The sequence below is a fragment of the Drosophila gunungcola genome, unplaced genomic scaffold (assembly GCF_025200985.1).
Source record: "Drosophila gunungcola strain Sukarami unplaced genomic scaffold, Dgunungcola_SK_2 000196F, whole genome shotgun sequence".
In the NCBI taxonomy this organism is placed as follows: domain Eukaryota; kingdom Metazoa; phylum Arthropoda; class Insecta; order Diptera; family Drosophilidae; genus Drosophila; species Drosophila gunungcola.
The window spans coordinates 8,105-28,029 of record NW_026453357.1 but is presented as its reverse complement, the minus strand read 5'-3'; the positions used below and the strand labels follow the sequence as shown (position 1 = coordinate 28,029).

Below are 19,925 nucleotides of genomic sequence, written 5' to 3'. Positions count from 1 at the left end.
CAATTGCGTCCGGACGAATCATCAATTTCAACTCCAAACACCCAAAACAAATGATAATAAATACAGCTAGAAGCTGTATACATAGAATGCTCAAAATTTCAGACACGGATTACCACGAAGAGACGACCCAGGAGATAAAATCAATGTTGACAGACAATGATTTCCCAAAACACATAATAAAAACATTATTATCGGAACACAAAACAACAAATCAAAATAGCGTTAAAAACAATAAAACAAAAAATATATGTCAATTACATACGTCCCGGCATTATCCGAACGTGTAGCGAAATCGGAATGCTACGACAAAGAAAACATAAGTATCGCACATAAACCGGACCACACATTAAAATCTATATACAACAGACCAAAATCAAAGATAAATGAAATTGACAAAAAAGACGTAATATATAAAATACCGTGCAACGGCAACAACAACGAAACATGCAACATGATATATATAGGAACAACAAAATCTAAATTGAAAACTAGACTAGCACAACATAAATCGGACTTCAAAGCTAGACATCATACGAGCGCGCAAAAAACAGCACTCATGTCCCACTGTGCCAAGAGTAATCACTCATCGAACTTCGAAGAGGCGAGTATTTTATCACAAGAACAACACTATGCCAAACGATTCACCATAGAAATGCTAAATATCATAAAAACACCTACAGACATACGGATGAACTACTAAACGGACACTGACAATTGCGCTCATTTATATAGACACTTACTAGGGAAAGAAAAAAATTAGTTAACAACTCCACGTCACCGGACGCAGACGTGTCAATTTAATGGATGTCAAATGAAAATTGTTTTCTGTTTGTTAAAACAATTAAAATCGTTGTAATTATTTTATAGTTGTCCTGAAGACGGTTGCCCAAGTGCAACCGAAATATATTGACAAAATTACCAATATTGAAATAATTTTGTGTTTTTTTTTCAAAATCCTGACCTCGAGCCGGCTAACAATTAATATACTTTGGAAAGGTCGCCAAAACCAACTATATATTTGAAAATATTTGGTTCTGCAGTGTATGTTCATATTAAAAACAGGAAAAGAATGTAACACATGTAAAACTATTTTAGTTGGTTATGAACCAAATGGTTTAAAAATATGGGACTTAGATAATGAGAAATTTATTGTCGCAAGTGACGTAATTGTAGACGAAACAAATATGATTAATTCAAGAGCTGTGAAAAGTGGATTGGAACTCCTGAATGAGAGTAAGGAAAGTGATTTAATTGATATCCTGAATGAGAGTAAGCAGTATGATAATGTTAATATCCTGAATGAGAGTAAAAAGTATGATAATGTTAATATCCTGAATGAGAGTAAGGAATATGACAATGTCAATATCCTGAATGAGAGTAAGGAGTGTGATAATGTTAATATCCTGAATGAGAGTGAGGAGTGTGATAATGTTAGTATCCTGAATGAGAGTAAGGAGCGTGATAATGTTAATATCCCGAATGAGAGTAAGGTTAATGATACCGTTTGTAACCTGAATGAGAGTAAGGAGAAAGATAATATGAAGATCCTAAATGAGAGTAAGGAAAATGATAAAATAAATTTGCAGAATGACAGTATGGAGAAAACATTTGACTCAAAGCAGCTCAGTGAAAATATTGAATGTATTTCTATAAGAAGTGATAGGCTAAAGAACAGGCAACAAACATCATACAAGGAAGATGAAATAGATTACAATAACTATATTTTAAATGCTCATACAATCTTTAGTGATGTTCCAAGTTCCTTTGAAGAAACACAAAGTAGGATTGACAAATCTTTATGGGGGTCTGCTATTAAAACCGAACTGGATGCCCATGAATTTAATAATACCTGGCCAATTGTTAAGCGGCCTGAAAATATAAAAATTGTTGATAGCAAATGGGTTTTTGCTTTAAAGTCCGAAGAATTTGGAAATTCAATAAGACACAAAGCTAGATTTGTGGCGCGTGGATTCACGCAGAAGTATCTTGTAGATTATAAAGAAACATTTGCTTCAGTGGCTAGAATAGCCAGTTTTCGCTTCTTATTATCTATTTCAATTCAATATGATTTAAAAATACATCACATGGATGTAAAAATGCTTTTCTAAATGGAAAATTAAAAGAGGAAATCTATATGAAAGTGCCTCAAGGTGTATTGTGTAGTGCAAATAGTGTATGTAAATTGAATAAAGCAATTTATGGTCTCAAACAAGCAGCAAGATGTTGGTTTGAGGTATTTGAGCAAGCACTAAAGGAGTGTGGTTTCGTAAATTCATCGGTAGATCGATGTAAATATATCCTTGATAAAAGTGACGTAAGAAAGAACATATATTTACTCCTTTGTGTAGATGATTTAGTTATTTGCACAGCAGATATAGAAAAGATGAATCATATTTAATGAACAAGTTTAGAATGACCTACTTAGAAGAAATTCGACATTTAATTGGAATAAGAATAGAAATCAAAGATGGAAACATATTTTTAAGTCAAGCTGCTTACATTAAAAAGATTTTGAATAATTTCAAAATGATTGATTGTAAATCAGTCAGTACTCCACTAGCAAGCAAGCTTAATTATGAATTATTAAATTCTGATGAATGGTATGATACGCCTTGTAGGAATTTAGTCGGATGTCTTATGTATGTAATGTTATGTACACGTCCAGACTTGGCCACTGCTGTTAATATTTTAGGTCGATATATGAATAAAAATTATGCAGAATTATGGTTATTTTTAAAAAGGATTCTTAGATATTTAAAAGGGAATATAAAATTGGAACTTAAAAAGAATACAGGTTTTGAAAATATATTTGTCGAGACAATGAAATTGATAGGAAAAGTACAACCGGGTTTCTATTCAAAATGCTTAACCAAAATCTTATCTGTTGGAATACGAAAAGGCAAAACTCAGTAGCTGCTTCGTCGACTGAAGCTGAATACATGGCCTTGTTCGAAGCTGTAAGAGAAGCCTTGTGGTTGAAGTCTTTATTAGAAAGTGTTCATATAAAATTTGAAAGACCTATAAAATATATGAAGGTAATCAGGGATGTATAAGTATAGCTAATAATCCCTCCTGCCATAAAAGATCCAAACATATTGATATTAAGTATCATTTTGCTAGAGAGCAAGTTGAAAAGAAAAACAATACTTATAGACATCTTTATTAAGCCGTTGCCAGCCGCAAGGTTCAATGAACTGTGTAGCAAGATTGGACTACAAGAAGACAAGAAGACAAGAAGATAAGAAGACTGGTAAATCTATTGGAAATTAATTTAAAAAAAACACTAAAATTCTCAAAAAAATTAAAAAAAAAATTTTTTTTGAAGTTATACGATATTTAAAACGTTTTAATAAGAATTATGTTAAGTAATGATCTGATCCAGTTTTTTTGTACTCCCAAAAAATGAACACACACCACATTAGGATATACTTATTGTTATTGTAACTAATGAAAGATTTTATCCCATATTCAAAAATAACATTTAGTATCTGTTAAGTTATAAGATCTGGTATCTCTAAACGGTATTTTTTACTTTGTAATAGTCTGGTCTCTCTCTCTCTTTTTCTGCGGTGTTGCTCGGAAGTGGTTGTGTGTTGTGTTTGCAAAGAATAAAATAATAAATCAAAATATATCCTATCAATCCTTTGCCTTTCGTTAGTTTTTATTCAAGTTTTCAATATTTTTTAATTACCGCCCCACGTTGAGCGCCAATTAAGTTTGTCACTTGTAATTTTGTTAAAAAAATATATTTTTTATTTTATGTAACTTGGTGTTAAGCCTTTTTATTTAATTTCACAAATACAATACACTTTATTTTTCACATTCGAATTTTTAACTTCCGATCTGTTTCTTGATCCAAAATGGACTGCCGGCTTAATTCTAAAATCTTATCAAACGAACCTCGACCAGAAGCTTTTCTTTGAGCTTCAAGAACTTTTCATTTTATTTAGAATACAAGCTTAGGATGAAATCATGGCATCCTATTGTGAAATTCAAATATGCTGACCGATGCAATCTGTTTGGGCTTGGATCGCAATAGTTTGAACTTGGAACGCAATTGATTGGGCTTCGAGTGGAAACTTGTGTTTACTTTAAGTTTTGTTTGTTTATCTATGCAAAGGCAAATGCGAAGGCAAATGCGAGGGCAAATGCAAAGGCATAGGCAAAGATTGCTTAAATTGAATTTTGAAAACTGTTTATTAATTCCATAAGCGGCCCGGTTTCACGGGTAGGTTAGCTTGCATGATTGCTTAGCAGAGCCAGCAAAAGATAAATATACCTCTTAATGCAGATGGAAGCTGGCAATCTTTCTTGGCACAAGAAACAGACATAATCAAATGTATTTGTTTATTTATTTATAATAAGAATTATAAGCGATAATGTAAGTTACTTGTAAATACCTCAGTCAACTTGACACTGGGATCAAATGAAAACACAAAATCAAAAACAAAAACAAAAAGCGCGAGAGAAAAACTTTTTTATCGACTGAGCGTGACTTGTAGCGAATGCTGGATCATTGTTTGTACTCCCCAGAAATGAACACACACCACACTAGGATATACTTATTGTTAATGCAACTAATGAAATATTTTTCTTTAATGTTATTTTTGAGGGGGCGTATTGAATATCCCATATTCAAAAATATCATTTAGTATCTTTTAAGTTATAAGACCTGGTATCTCTAAACGGTTTTTTTGACTTTTTAATAGTCTGGTGTCGTTTCAATATTCTTTTTTTTCTTTTTCTGCGGTGTTGCTCGGAAGTGGTTGTGTGTGGTGTTTGAAAAGAATAAAATAATAAATCTAAATACATCCAATCAATCCTTTGCCTTTTGTTAGTTTCTATTCAAGTTTCCAATAACTCCTTTATGAATGTTCCTACGTTGCGTATATTTATTCATTCGTTGCAAGCCTCTTAGTAATTCTGCTACAAAAAAATGGAAAAAAATTAATCCGTAAGCTACCGTTCGGTAGGGCCCTCTGAAAAAATGTAAACCAAACCCCGACATTTAATGAGAAAGGGTTAAGAAAATAAAAGGGTATGATGGCCATAGCTAGGGCGGGCAGAAGACCGGAGAAGATCGGAGGTGAACTGAGACTTTATTTGGGCTAAAAAAAACCGATGTCCTTCTCCCCTATTTTAGTATAAGTTCTCTACTTCCGGTTTTTTTCACACGAACATAAGTATTAGGATCATAAAAGGCATCTATGGAATCATCATTGCCGACAAGCAGCAGCCGGACCAACGCTAGTTGCGCTCAGTTCCATATATCACCATCTCGCCTGAAATCTTAATTATTCGTGATTCGTTACAGCCTGTGGCATGCTCTGTTCTGTGATATACCAAATTATCCGATACTGTAAGGTCTGGAAGTTTCTCAGCATTGGCTTTTCCATTAACTCCAAGTATTCTATTCTATACTTTAAATTTAGGTGAATCTAATCCCACTAGTAAACCCACTAGTAAACCCAGCTAACTCCAAATCATTTACTCTAGACAACGCGTCTGGGACTACATTCAATTTTCCACTACGATGCTCAATATTAAAATCAAATCGAAACCATCGAGCTAGCCGGGAATGCAAGTCCGTCTGTGGCATTAGCCACTTTAAGGAGGCATGAACTGTTATGACCGTAAATGCGTGACCATCTACGTAAGCTCGGAATCGTTTTATACATATAATAGCGGCCAGGCACTCTTGTTCACTTACCGTATAGCTTTTTTGGGAAGAATTAAATTTTTATGAAACAAATGCTATCGGATATTCATCCCCATCAAAGGATTTTTGCACCAAAACTCATCCCACACCTGTCTTGCTTACATCACAGTGTATAAAAAATGGTCTACTAAAATCTGGGCCATGCGAAACTGGGGCCGAACACATTTCCTTCAGCTGCTCGAAAGCTCTTTGTCCCTCCTCTGACATAACAAATTTTTTTCTCGACTTTAAGAGATCAGTGAAAGCGGCTGTGAGTGAGAAAAAAATTTTAATGAATTTTCTTTACCACCCAGCCATTCCAAGAAAATGACGCAGAGCCTTGAGTGACTGCGGCAGAGGAAAATCTATTATGGCCGATATTTTCTCTGTGTCAGTACTTATAACGCCCTCACCAATATGGCCCAAATATTTAACGCTTCGCATGCAGAACCTGCTTTTTTCGACATTTAGGGTTATTAATCTGGCCTAGGGTCCATTAATCTGGTCATTGTCTGAGAAGGGTTCGTGAGACCAAAAGGCATGCCTTATATTGATAATGGGGCTTCTCCGGAATAGTAAAAGCAGTTTTATCTCGCGATGCCTTATCAAGGGGGATCTGTCAATATGCATATTTAAGGTCGAGACTGGATATAAACATCGCTTTAGGAAGCCGGCAAAAAATGCCATATATTTGCGGTAGCGTATATGCATCCTTTTTGGTTGACTTTACGGCTGTCTTAACAGAGACGAATTTTTCTGGCTTCTGTACCAAAACCACCGGCGATGACCAGGCACTATCTGACTCCTCTATTACCCCCAAACTCAGCATCCGATCTACCTCTTCATATAGCCGTTTTTCAATCGCTGGGGAAACGGAAAAATGTCTTTGTCTCCAATATCAATCGTGTGATAACTAAGGCTAGCTTTGCCTAAACCAGAAATAGCGAATGATGGAAACAGCGCCACTACAGAATTGAGTATCTCCTGTTGGCTAGTTGTAAGATTATGCGACTCCGGAGCTGACCTCCACAGCTTGATCAAATGTTCGCTCGTCGCGCTTCCCTTTTATCAGCAGCCGAACACAGTAGACGATAGGCGAAAAAAAAACAATGAATAGAACAAAATGTTTTGCCAGAATAATTGGTTCTGCAATACCACCAGTTACTTAGATGAAATAATTGTAATACCTAAAAACGTAATAACTTAATTAGCAAGAAAATTTAAATTAACAAACAAAAAAATATAATAAAATATTTTGCCAACAAGCTTAGCTTATTCCCCTGCGAATAACTACTGGCCTTGAACTGATCCAAAATTTGACAATGTAAAATAAACCAAAGAAAACAAAGACGTCAAAAAAAAAGTCAAAAGTAGTCAGCCGTGATCAGTAACCGCTCTTAAGAGATAAGCGACGACTGATGTCCAAGCGACTGCTACCTGCGCTCTTCTTTGCTAAGATTTCCCTTGTGCAGCTTGTTACAATAAATCCTATGCAGATGCTTGATAAAAGATTATGATTTAGCCCATAAAGTCTTAGACCTCTACGAGAGCAAATCATCCGTGGTCAGACGAATTATTAGTAAAATAATTGTTAGCTTGCTTTTCCTAAGCGTACTAATATGCCGTCCTTTGGGGGCTACCCTGGAAAATAGTGTATAGGAAAGCTAATGTTTCCGTTTAACGTGGCCGACATACCTACTACTGATAGTTCGGTTAGTATTTTTCTTCCAAGTCGCCAGATCGGAAGTGCAGCGGAACTGAGAGAATTTTTATTTTAAAAATGAACGCCAGCAGCTGTGTTACTACCCAACACCCTGGCTAAGCCACTAGCGAATGGTTTAGCTCACTGCCGAATTGCTGACATCCTAGACAGAGAAAAGAAAGCCATTGATAGTATGAGTTTGTGAGCACATTTTAAATGTGACCGAAACGATGGGCGCCAAAGAATTAATAATCATTCTTATCTGAATTATTTTTAACTGAAACGAATCACGAATAATTTAGTTTTCAGGCGAGATGGTGACATATGGAACTGAGCGCAAGCGAGCGTTGGTCCGCTGCTGCTTGTCGGCAATGAGGGGGTGGTGGTCTTGCTGCAGATGCCATAGATGCCTTTAATGATACTAATAATTATGTTCGCGTGAAAGACAAGCATACTAAAACCGGAAGTAGAGAACTCAACTCAACTCAACTCAACTCAAGAACTACTTAAATAGGGGAGAGGGACATCGGTTTCTTTTAGCCCAAATAAAGTCTCTTTCACCTCCGATTATGGCAGATCGAATCTCCTAGTGATGCTGATCAAGAATATATATACTTTATAGGGTCGGAGATGTCTCCTGCGTTGCAAACTTCTGACTGAAATTATAATACCCTCTGCAATCGGATAAAAATGTTTTAAAAAATAAAAAATACATTTTTATTAAAAAAATAAACTTATAGTTCAAGTCCAGGGCTAAACCAAGTTAGTGTCTTAACGATTTGTATACAATAAACACAAACTAGCCTTTAAGGGAGAACTATAGCAACAGACCCAAAAGAAAGTTTGGAGAACAAATGTTATGCAGCAACAAAATCAAATTTATTTAGCTCGGACTTAATTTAAAATATCTTTAAACACTTACTAAAACAGATTTAAATCTGTCTTAAATTTGTCTACTGTTCTTCATACACTTTAAGGATATGTTATTAAACATTTCCTATCTAAACCAACCCTTTTTATATAAATTATAAATTTTTTCTTATAAATTAGAACAGCATAAACTTGCAAACAAAATTGCTCAAGTAAGCCATGTCTTTTTTAAATGTTGCTTTTACAGACTTTAGTTCCAAAAGACTTGGTCAATGGTTCAAGCCGCGATCTTTTTTTTATTTGTGGTAATGTGTTCAGACTGTGCAAAAAACAATTAAATAATTCCACCTATATTGGCTACATAACTAAAATGCCATACAGCAAATTCTCGAATTTGTAGGCCGGTTTCGGAACCTGTAAATGAAGCAACATAAGTTTGTTTAGAATTTTACTTAGGAGCACCCAAATATTACATCATAGAAAAGATCAAATGCTATATGCACATTTGAGTCTCTAGGTTTGGCAGCCCTTTTCTATCAATTTGTAACCTTCGGCAGCAGAATTAAAAATCTTTCAATAGTTTTCCAGCTGCAACAAATCTTTAACAATTCTTAAGAACAATTCGGCCAGCTAAAGTTTAAATACCCTTGCAGCTATAGCAAAAATTATTTAGTTCTTGAAAACATTAAAGTTATGATTTACTTGCGTATATGCTTAAAAACATTAAAGCTATGCTTATATGCAGCTCTATGATATCGTTTTCCGATTTTAATAATTAATAAATTTTTTAAAATCGTTATTTTAAACTGTCAAATTTTAATAAGTCAAAAAGAATTTTTTAAAAAAATTACATAAATGAAAAGTTAAATTTTTTTTAAATTTAATTTATTTTTTAATATTTTTATTGTCTTTATGGGTAAATTAGTTTCATGCAGATAGCTTTAAAACAAGTCTGCGTAGAGCTAGGACGGGCAGACGAACATGCTAATCAAGAATATATATATACTCCTACCAATCAAAATATCGAAATTTAGATGTTTAAAAGAATATTACATTTTTGCAATAGCTGCAAGAGTATTTAACTTCGGCTTGCCTTTCTTGTTTTTTAATTGCTTAATTATTTGTTTATTAAATCTTTTCCTTTCGTATACTAATCAGAGGTGTATAAAATCTTATGCTAAGAACCTTACTAACAGGCTGGATCAGATTAGGGTAGACGTCCGCACCAAGAGCCACGATTTTTGTTGGCCTGTAGAAATTTGGATCTGCCAGGACAAGATTGGCAAATTGTGTCCGAACTGAACAGGACTGAGCAGGCGTCTACCATGACTCTGACATCAAATTTCTTTGAGCCTGCGTCGAAACGTAAATTCGCCGTGGGCAGGATAGTTGTCAAGGTGTGCGCGAGAAAGGTTTAAAGCAGCTTAAGGCGTTGGGGAACGTTGACGTCTTCCAGCGATAAAGGTGGAGCAGAGTGTGCTAATCACTGCCGCACACTTGGCAACGGCACTTGCTTCGACACGCCCCAGGTCCGCAAAAGACGCTCCGCATTCAACCGTAGGAATCGAAAGCAAGTCCGTAGAGGATGTATTCCTGTACAGACTCGGCATCGGAACGATTTAGTTCCTCGAGAACATCTGCTTTCCATTGATTGGGCGCTTCGGTGGGATGGAATTCTCGGATGACGCAAGGAAAGGGTAACAAAAAAAGTACAGTACGAAATAAAATAAAAGGATTGAATTAGTGGATGCGAAAATAAAAAACACATAGAGGGGAGGAACACCACCTTACTAATAGGACTTCTAAGGAGTCCGCGAGTAGTGCGAATATCTACTACGCAAACGTTGTTATCAGAGCCTGAATAAACCTTCTGAATGCGACCAAGTTTTCAGTCACATAATAGCGTGTTGTCCTCCTTAACAACGACCAAGTCACCTTCTGTCAAGTTTTTTGTTGGAATCTGTCATTTGCTCCTTTTATGGAACTCTTGGAGATATTCTGTTTTCCATCTCCTCGAAAACAGTTGGATCAGAGCCTTAACTCGCTGCCATCTGTTCAGAATAGAACTGACTTCGCAACCTGGTCAACCTGGTCAACCTGTTAGGAAATGCCCAGGAGTGAGCGCAAGGAGATCAGACGGATCATCAGACATTGCTGATATAGATCTCGAATTGAGACATGCTTCGATGCCACATAAGAGAGTGGATAACTCTTCAATCGTGAATCTAAAATTCGACGTTGAACACGAATTAATATATACGCCACTTAATGATTTGAAGGGTCAGATCAGATTGTAGTATTGGACCTGGATACAGAATGTCGTTTAGACTGTTCCCATTTGATGACGGTCTCGAATCATTGAAAACTACGCGTATCTTTGTAGTGGCACTCTTGGGCTTAAAAAAAACGTCGAGTTGGGGTAAATAAAATTTGGTACTCTCCGAATTTGAGGAGACCTGCTTCATATGGCCAAGTTCCAAGTATTCTTGGATGACTGATTCATAAATATTTTTCAAAACAGCAAAATTTTTTTTAAACGGTTTTCGTTTCGCAGAAACTGTGCGAGCTCGAAAGACTTTGAGTGCCCCAGACTCACACGTTCCGCATTTTTAAAGGGTAGGGGATTTTACATATTTCCCCTTTGCTGATCTGGAAGTAGTCTGTACGAAATTTTGTTCACAAAAACTATCGGATTCTTTCACAACCTGACCTGGAAGATCCTCCACTTCCCAAAACTTTGTGTCTCAGATTCTATGGACACCTTTGTTGTAAAGGAAGAAATGGGGCCGGTCAAAATCCACTCGAAAATCGTTTCTCGGCCCAGAAGCGAGCCACACAGGTTAGGTTTAGAAGAAGAAGAATATCCGCACCTATTAACAAATCAATTTCCGAAGGCTGGAAAAATAGAGGATCAGCTAACTGAGTGCAGTCGTATCAACTTTAAGCATTGGTTTGGCAGGGTTGCCAATCTGGAAATGGCATAGCTTTTGAGAGACTCCAGAACTGGCTTGGTTAAGCCCTGTAACATTAATCCTCACGGTTTGAAATGGAATTTTAATTTGATAAGCAAGTCTTTCCGAAATAAAGGTACCTTCTGAACCTGAATCGATCAGGGATCGGGCTGGGAAGTTTTCTCCTAAATGACACACATGGACAATGGCTGTGCCTAAAAGGACTCCTAGCTGATTGGAAACAAAGTGAACAGAAGTGGTCTGTATTGGGGTAGCTTCTTGCATAGTTGCTTGATCCTGTGCAGAGCTATTATGGTTACTAGGAATGTCTTTATGTAGGAAGGTAAAACAGTTGTCCCTTCTTTTGCACTTACGCAGATGATGTCCTCTAGCGAAGCAATTTAAACACAATCGCCTTTGTTTAATATAATTTATTAGCTCTGGTAGAGACATCTGGAGGAAGCGGGTACAAAGTCGAACTGGATGTGCCCCTTTGGAGCAGAGATCACAGCTGGGCACCTTTGGAGTAGATGCTGCAATTTAAAGTAAAAAAACCAAGAAGTGGAAGTGGGACTAAATTATTTTGAAAACAATTCAAAAGTAAAAACAAATAATTTCACTGTAAAGGCGTACACGGCCAAAAAGGCGTTGTTCTCACTGGAAACTTGCTAAAAACCCAATTATTAGAAACTATATGTAGAGTAGTGTGGTTGGATATGGTCAATCGATATAACAGGATAGTATATTTTAGTTCCATTTAGCTGTTGTTTTGTTTTTTTTATTATTAATTAAATAGTTGAAAAATTGTGAATATGGTATTTCCAGTTCGGCGCTACCTTAGCGGATGCCCTGTGGAACTACGGAACGACTGGAATTGAAATGGATATATATAAGCAAATGTACATACGTTGAAATGCGTAATTTATTTGTTAAGCAATTCAGTGCTGCCAGATTTTGAGAGATAAAATAAGCTGGATTGAAGAAAAAAATAAGCTAGAATGAGCTAAAAATTAAAAAAATTAAGCTAAAAATAAGCTAACCATGGAAAACATTAAAATAGTTGATTTTTTACTTTTATTGATATTATATTTATATAGCTATTAGAGCAAAGAAATAATTTCATCGACTTCATCATTCGATTCCATATATTTAGCGGATGAGCTGACTAAAGCGAGGTATTTCGTTGGAAGTATGTAGTCAAGGCAACATTTGCCATGACGTCGCAGTCCATATCTATAACATAATAAAAAAAAATACTTAGTATATTTTAAAAAATTTAAAATTTCAAAAACAAACCTTATTCTTAAAATTGCGTTCAAGCTTTTTAAATTCATTTTGTTGCGCAACTTTGTTTTGACCATGTTTATTTGGCTGAATACCCTCTCAAGCGCAGCATTCGACCATGGCAGTGAAAGAATGTGCAAAGCATATAACGCCAGTTGCTCGAAAGCTTTGTTTTGGCCAGCATCCTTATACATCAAAACTTCTGACCAAAACTCTATAGTTATTTCCTTTTTTTCCCAATTAATAAGGTGGATTTTTCCAAATTGGGATACTATTTCATCAATATTTTCATATTTGAAATGTTCCAACAACGAAATAATTTTATCTGGCGTTTTATTTGCTTGTAGCATATTGCCAACGGCGAAAATATCCATTTGTTTTAGTACTTCAATGTTATCAGGAAGTCTGAAATTACGCTGCAGATTAATACATATCATTTTATTAAAATCCAATTAAAGCTTACCTCTCCCTTAGTTGAATAATTAAAGCCTTGATGAAGTTTTTACAATCTTCTCTGATTTTATATTTTTCATCAAAATATTTTTCGTCTTTGATTTCCTTCTTTGCGTAGCCACTGCTTAAATTCTTCAAAATTTAACCATGAATCGCGGAAATTTTGCTTGTAAGTCACTTTCGGCATGTTTCTTAAACTACGCAACAACAAACGCAAAACAAACATGTGCAAAATTTCAGTGTGACCGAAACTTCCTAACGATTATTATTAAAATACCAACAAAAAATATGACTTTTGTCCAAATTATCGATAAAAATTACCAAAAATTATAATACAATCGAAAAACAAAAAATTTTTTGTTATAAATTTTTTTAAGCCGAAATTAGCTAAATGAAAATTGAAATAAGCCAGATTTTAAGCTATATGCATTTCAAGTATTTTTCAAGCTATTTCATTTTAAAATATGCTAAATCTAGCTTGAAATAAGCTAAAATGGCAACAATGAAGCAATTTCACACAAATATAAAATGGAATCATGCACGCACACTGCAATACAATGATATGTACAAATAGATAGGGATGGCACTGTATGTGTGTTGTAATAAGGTAACATTAATGTTAATGTATAGTATATAAAATTAAAATACCATTTTAGTATTATACTATCGATAAATATTATTCAGGTAGTGGCAGCTTGTTTAGATCTGCAAAAAGCCTTTGACTGTGTCGATATAGGAATCTTAGAGACCAAACTCCGAAATCTCAACTTCAATCAACATCACGTTGCCTGGTTAACTGACTTCCTTAGGAAGCGAGTGCTTGTCAAGGGGAAAATTCGCCTTGAAGTTGATAGAGGAGTCTGCCAAGGTAGTTCCCTTAGCCCCACTTTGTTTAATCTATACACTGCAAATCTTCACAGTTTGAATGACGAAAACTGCGAATTGTTTCAATACGCAGATGACTTCTTTCTAGTTTGCTTCGATGCTACCTTTTCAGGAGCAAGGGATATACTTTTAGAAAAAATAGCGGAGTTTGAAACAGAGTGTGGTGAGCTAACTTTATCCTTTAATCCATCTAAGTCCAGCGTTACTCACTTTAATCTGCGCAAACAGTCGCTTCAAGTTTTTTATAAGGGAATCCCAATTAAAGATGTAGTGCAAATCAAATATCTAGGACGAATAGTAACCGCCAATAATTCTTCATGCGCACACATTGAACACGCAATATCATCTGCAAACAAAACATGTGCATTTTTAAAATTGCTTAGTGGATGCACTTTCGGGGTAAATCCCAGGAAAGGTCTTCTGCTATACAAAGCGTTTGCCAGAAGTAGGCTAGAATATGCATGTTCCTCATTTAGCAAAATGTCCAAAACAGCTATGGATAAAATAAAAGTACAAACTAATTTCAGTCTTAGACGCGTACTCGGCTTAATAAAGTGTACACCGGTACCGATAGTATATCACATGGCAGCGGAGCTTCCGCCCGAGTACAGAATTTGTTTTCAAACGGCAAAAGAATTGATAAAAGTTTTTGCCCATGAGTTGCCAGCCAAAGATACACTTGTATCTAATAGTGAAATTAATACTAGTTATGCCAAACTATATAAAGACTTTAAACATATCCTAGAACAAGTCAAAATATGTGATCCATTACCTGTACATAATAGTAAAATAAGGGTAGACCTAGATTTCTTTAAGGGAACAGACAAATACAAATGTGATATGAATACAACTAGTATTTTACAAATATTTAAGGAAAAAATGGGATCTCTTAGGAATAGGAACTTTGACATCATTTTCACAGACGGGTCAGTAACAGATAGGTATTCAAGCGCAGCGTTTCTAGTAAATAGCTCGAATTTTACAGCCAGTTACTATACGAACAAGATTTTGTCGTCGCTATCGGCCGAACTGCTAGCGATTGACAAGGCCCTCGACCATGTCGTTTCGGTGGGCATAACTCGCGTAGCCTTCTTGACGGATAGCAGAAGCAGCGCAATTGCAATTCTTAAGTCCAGTCACGACAACTACATAAGCTGCAACATAAGAAAGAAAATTGCCAATCATCCTCAACTAGTGGCGGTTGAAATCCATTACATACCCAGCCACTCTGGCATACCCCAAAACGATTTCGTGGACTTGGCTGCCAAAAACGCTCCTTCACACGGTATCTTCACTGTAGTGGGATGGAGCATAAAAGATGCCACAGCTGAAATACACAGGTTAATACAGGAGGACTGGGACAAGGAGTACGCCGAATTCGCTAGTGGTAAACAGCGGGGTTACTGCGAACTCTTTCCAACAACGCTAAACAAACCTTGGTTTAACAACTTGAACTGCAACCTCAGTCCTTCGGGTATAAAAATCATAAACAGATTAATGAGCGGTAACGCTTTTGACAATTATACTTTAAACAAAATGCACGTAGTAAACAATAACAGATGTGACAGTTGCAACGATTTCGATAACGCATCGCACATCATATTCAGCTGTTCCAAATACAACTCTGCAAGACAAAATTACCCAACACTGAAAAAATACCACGACATTTACCATTTCTTTAAACACGAACCAACAAACTCATACCAAATTATAATTGAATATCTGGAAAAAATTAAGATTATATCGCGAGGGCGGCCAAATAACTCCACGGCACTTACGGGTGTTGCGGCAACTTAAACCACAAAAAAAAAAAAAAAAAAAATAAAATACATAAATCTTTTAATTATAAGCCAATCATCATTGGCGGTTGAGTGGCCTAAGTGGAAAAGGTCTATTCTGCTGTACATGATGGCCGCTGGAAAAGATACGGAACAGAAGCAAAGAAAATTGCAACTTTTCTTTGGCTTGCTGGAACTCTGTTCCGGAACGACGCAACTGCATCAGAGCCTTCAACGTCAGCGGCAGTTACAATTCGTTTATTGGATCAAGTAATTAAAGCTTTTGCTGACTATAGCACTCCATTTAAGAACATCACGATGGAATCCTTCAAGTTCAGCAATGTCATGCAAAGCGACTGGCTACGTAAGCAAGTACAGTTGTGCGACTTCAAATGTGAGTACGGTAAATCGTACGAAAAACGAATGCTGTTCAATCGCGTCATAATTGGTGTACACGAAAAAAACTACAGCTTAAAGACGCAAAGAATAAGCAGTTGAAGGTATCATCAATGAATGTAAGGCGTTTGAAGCAGCAACTAAAAACAACGAGCTACTAAAATGTGCAGAAAACAAAACCAAGTCTGTGGAAAACAACTCGATCAACGCATTGACTCGCCGATGCTACCACTGTGAGAGCTTTTCAACTATAACCATCCATCGGAGTACAAGCCTAAAGAGATAATTTGAAATGCTGGACACTTTGCAAAATACTGCAAACAAAAGGAGTGCATGGACAACAACAACAAGCAAGTGAAAAATCGAGTGAACAACAGCAACGCCAAGTCATTAGTGGAAGTGAATCACAAGCTAGCCAAGGGAGCTACAATAAACTGGTCGGAATCATATACAGACAAATCTATCAAAGATAATAACAAGTAAATTATAATGATTCAAATTTTAGGATACGTGGGTGTGGACTAAACCGAGTTAAATGGACAAAGACCTTAGATATTAATGGAAAAGACATTAATTTTACAGTGGATACTGACGCAGATGTCAATTGTATTCCAATAGATATAGTGAAAGATCTCAAACTTGAAGTTAAACCAGAGAATCTCATAGTTTTTGATTACAACAACTGATTTAAACTCAAAAACATGTAAGAATATTGAATTTTTAGTGGTAAAAAATAAATGCGAACCTATATTAGGTCATGAATCTTCTGTTGAATTAAAGCTAATCAAACATTTGAATATTGACTCATTGTGTAACTTGCCGGCTACTAAAGAAACGTTTGCGGAAAGATTTAAGCAATTGTTTGAGGAGACTAGGAAAGGTGCCGAACAACCAAACGATGGTTTTGAAAGAAGATGCAAAACCTGTTTTGCACTACAAAAATAGGTTTCCCCAAAGTCTGATCGCAGCACTAGAGCTAAAACTGAAAAACATGGTAGAAAACAAAATTATTTCGCCAGTAACACATCCCCACTAACACATTTACAACCCTCTTAATAACGCGATCAAACGAGAACACTATCTGATTCCTACCATAGATGTCTTTATGGTACAACTTTCTCGAAAGAAAGTTTTTCCCATTCTTGATTTGTCCCAAGGGTTCCGGAAAATGCAGCTAGAAGAAGCAAGTTTAGAATTGACGACTTTTATGACCCCTTTTGGGCGATAAAAGTTTAATCATGTTCCGTTTGGAATCAATTGTGACCCTGAGATTTTTCAATGTTGGAGATATTCGCAATGTAATCATATACTTTGATGACATTGGAATATTGGGAGACACTTTTGAAGAGCACGATATAACATTGTTGAAGGTATTAGATCGCGCAAGGTCCAATGGAGTACGTTTTAACCCTGACAAGGTTCAGTATAGAAAACATAAAGTTGAGTTTATGGGTCATGTTCTTTCGGAAGGTCAAATCAAGCCGAAACAAAAACACCTAAATGCAATTCGCAACATAAAACCCCTGATGACAAAAAAGGTGTTTTAAGAATTCTTGGTCTGTTTAAATACTTAGCAAAATTTATTCCAGATTTGTCTTTAAGAACAGCAAAGCTTAGAAACCTTACTAGAATAGATACCCCTTTGAGTGGAATAAAGAACATCAAAACGAGCTTGATGACTTGCTTAAAATAATATCAAGTGAACCAGTTTTAGTAGTATACGATAGTTCAAAGCCAGTTGTAATTCAAGCCGATGCCTCCAAAGATGGACTTGGATGCGTAATTTTACAGAATGGGCATCCAATTTGTTTTGCATCACGCACGCTAACGAAAAAATGAGCAAAAATGGGCTCGAATGGAAAAAGAACTGTTGGCAATCTTTTTTGCCTGTGAAAGGTTCCACTAGGAAGGGAAATGTTGATAGCTGACTGCTTGTCCCGCGCTCAATTACCAGAAGAAAGTTAAATCTCAGAACATGCTAATGTAATTCATATAGTAACTCGTGCGGCATGTCTCTCTAAAGATAACTATGATTGCTACATTACAGTTTTGGAAAAGGACGAAAACTACAGACGAATGTCGGCATTTGTCGAAAAGGGATGGCCAACATTTCACAAGCTAGATACATTTTGTCAAGAATTTAGGAAATTCAAGGCAGAATTACACTATGAAGAGGGACTTTCCTTTCGTACATGCAGATTGGTATTACCTACAAAACTGCAGTCACAAATCCTCAAGCTAATTCATGAACCTCACTTAGGTATTGAAAAAACGCTTGCTCGTGCGCGTAAACTATATTATTGGCCAAATATGAAATCGCAAATAAAAGAGATGGTATATGCTTATGAAATATGCGAGAAATTCCGCAGAAATATCCAAAAAGAACCGTTAATAGAAGTCGAAATGTCTGAATACCATTTTCACATGGCCGTAATAGACAAATTTGAATACGGAATACGACATTTTATTTATATTTTATTCTAACTTCTGTCTGTGAAACAGCTAAAAGGGAAACTTAGAAAGAATTTCGATAGTTATGGTTAACCCTCAAAACTAAAGTTTGATAATAACCCCTTCAACTCATATATGTTTAATAACTTTGCAATCGAGTCTAAAATAATTCTGCAGTTCTCCAGCCCAAGATATGCTTAAAGCAATGGGCTAGCGGAAAAAGGAGTGGCAATTGCAAAGAATATTTTAAAACGCTGCTCTGAAGCTAGAAATTATCAACATAGAATTCTTGAATATAATGATACGCCAGTAGCAGGTTTAAGTTGTGAGTTGTTCTTTGGTAGAATGTGTAAAACTAAAATACAAATTAAAACTGAACTGTATCGTAATACAATTGATGAGCAAGCTATAACCAAGAAACATGGAGTGATAGAAAGTAATGTAAATGAACGTTCACACATAAATAAAGATGATCTTAATAACTTCTTTGGAAGAAACAGAAATCTAATAAGTAAGAGTCAAGGATTAATAAGTACACCGAGAAAAAAAACCGTTCTCAACAGTCTTGATTTCAGTATTTCCGTGCTCAATAGTGAGCGAAGAACGGATTTACTGAAATAAGACATTTTTTTAGATCAAGACTGCTTTTCTATATATATATATATATATATATATGGAGTTACGATTCTGATTACGTTTGCATAAAGAATAAGTTTACGAATGCTTGCATTTCCCATTTGAAGAAATTGTTCCCTGCAAGTTTTATTGAGATTTGAAATACACGGAAACCCTGCTCTTGAATCGGTCCCATTTCTCGTACAGTTTGTTTGATTTTTCTTTATAAAGATATTGAAACACAACTAAGCAAAACCAATAGCACAGAGAAGTAACTAAATTAATGATTAATTACAAAAGACGAAACGTTAGCGTGTCTTAACTTTGGCCAAGCTTCCATAAACTCTAAATTGCTCAGCGATTTAATATCTTTCTGTCGATTTTGGCAAGTACTTTGCCACTTTTGACACACGTCTGTCCAATCGGAGGAGTCCCTTTTTAGGCTAGCTTTCAATGCTAGGGCTAGACCATGATCTTCCCAATTGTTCGGCACATTTTCAATTTTCTCTTCATCTTGCAGTTCAGTTCTCCGACCCCTATTTCTGTATTTGTAACACAACTTTCCACTCGGTTTTTTTTAAATTTACCCCGAGGAATAAAATAATAATCCTTCAGATAAAAACAGGAAGTTCGAAATGAAATACAAATACATATTCACTCAATAATAATTTGTAAAAAAAAATTACCCGACTTTTTGCTTTGTTTGGAAAAATGTCGAAGAGCTCGTCCAACAGGTTTGGAAAGCTGCTTACTTGAAGGTTGATGTTATTGTTTTTGATTTCCTCAATAATAAGATTAATGAGAATGTCTCTTTGCTTTTCAGTCAGTATTTTACATGCTAG

General features: G+C 35.8%; 2 long non-coding RNA genes across 2 annotated transcripts; both read right to left on the bottom strand.

Moving 5' to 3' along the window:
• Window positions 1-12,281: 12,281 nt before the first annotated feature.
• On the bottom strand, window positions 12,282-13,435 carry LOC128265972 (uncharacterized). The gene is made up of 3 exons (XR_008268987.1): window positions 12,969-13,435; window positions 12,518-12,910; window positions 12,282-12,454 (listed from the first exon to the last, which is right to left on the bottom strand). It is a non-coding gene; the product is annotated as an uncharacterized LOC128265972 (long non-coding RNA).
• A 1,517-nt stretch (window positions 13,436-14,952) lies between these two features.
• Window positions 14,953-15,417, bottom strand: LOC128265973 (uncharacterized). The gene is made up of 3 exons (XR_008268988.1): window positions 15,279-15,417; window positions 15,063-15,170; window positions 14,953-14,997 (listed from the first exon to the last, which is right to left on the bottom strand). It is a non-coding gene; the product is annotated as an uncharacterized LOC128265973 (long non-coding RNA).
• Window positions 15,418-19,925: the final 4,508 nt, after the last annotated feature.